Source organism: Tetrao urogallus (assembly GCF_951394365.1).
Source record: "Tetrao urogallus genome assembly, chromosome: 10".
NCBI lineage: Eukaryota > Metazoa > Chordata > Aves > Galliformes > Phasianidae > Tetrao > Tetrao urogallus.
Window position 1 is genome coordinate 17,422,983 of NC_136823.1, and position 1,461 is coordinate 17,424,443.

Sequence of the window (1,461 nt, forward strand, 5' to 3'; positions counted from 1 at the left end):
CTGTCAGCTCTTTAAATATATAACCCAATCTAAGATGTGCCTAGCTTCTTAAACGCTGGAGATTTTTAACCAGCACTACAGATATTTAAATTAATAGTCAAGTGATGTTAAAGAGTAAATCACTGTCGTGTGTCTGCATGTAATGTGCACCCTCAGCCCATCACAGCTGCACACAGGGTTGCTCTCATTTCAGGCCATCCCAAACTCTCAGCTAGGTATGCCACAGCAATGCATCCCATCCATCCACTTGATGAGTTCACTTCTGCCATTCAGGGCCTAGAGGAAGCTGGCACATAGAACCCCAAATGTTGTGTGCTCTTTTGGAGTGTGGGCACGGAGATCTGCCAGGGTGCGTTGGTTACAGGCTAAATTAAATTCCACAGCATCCTTTCACCCATCTGGAAACTGCTATTCTGGCTGTTTCCCATTGACCTCACAAGATTAATGGGCAGTTGACAGCCTTTATATTCTAATTTTCTACCTAAGGGCCCCATTATACTTTGACTCCTGTGCCTGAAGAAATGCATCTTCATGTAGAATTAAAAATTTTATGAGTGCAAACACTCAGACCAGAGGAATCCATCCCCATGTTTAAGTCTTCCTTTGTGTTTTGATCCCTGCTTCCCCCCCTTGGATTGACAGTTTGTAGGGATTGCCTTTTTAAATGATTTGTTTAAGGGTGTTTTCTGTTGGCTTTACTTTTGCTTCATTTATGTTGTTTAACATCCCTCTCTTTATTTTAAGTCAGTTCAATCTCTTGGCAATAAGGCTTGAAAACAGAAGCATTCATTTTCAACAAATACACAGGATTATGTACTGACCCCCCCTACAAACTGGGGGATGAATTCACCAGTTAATCCATCAGATGTCTCTATAGGTAAGAATGAGGTGCAATCCCATATGGTTTGAAACAAAATGGCAACGTCTCCTCTCTTCCTTCTCCATCAGCCAAGAAAGCATGTCGAGCTTCTGATGTATTTCTGTGCATCATGGATTGCACCAAGGAAAGATACATATTCCAGTAACAGTAAGAGAAATACAAATAGTTTGGGTATTCACAATGTGGACACAGGGTTGGATATAGCCTTCCAGAATCAATTCCTTTAGAAAAGCTCCTTTTGTACATTGGTGATTTCTGTTATCACAGCAAAATTATGTCTGGCTTGCATTCCTGTCCAGAGTTTGGATGTTGGCATGGGGATTTCTTTCTTCAGTGGTTGTATAAGGGACGTGTGCAGCTCTTCAAGGGTGGAATATACACCAGGCTGTGTTTGCAGGCCTGCTAAGAGGTTGGTTTTGTCAGCAGTGAGCACCTCGCAGAGACATTTATACCCAAGATGTACTGCTTTCTCGTGACTTTTTAAAATCATTATGCATTTGTGGTCCAGGTGAATTTAACTCACAAATGAAGCAGTACACTTTCCATTGTGCTTTTCTCTGCTGTAGTATATTCTGCAAAGT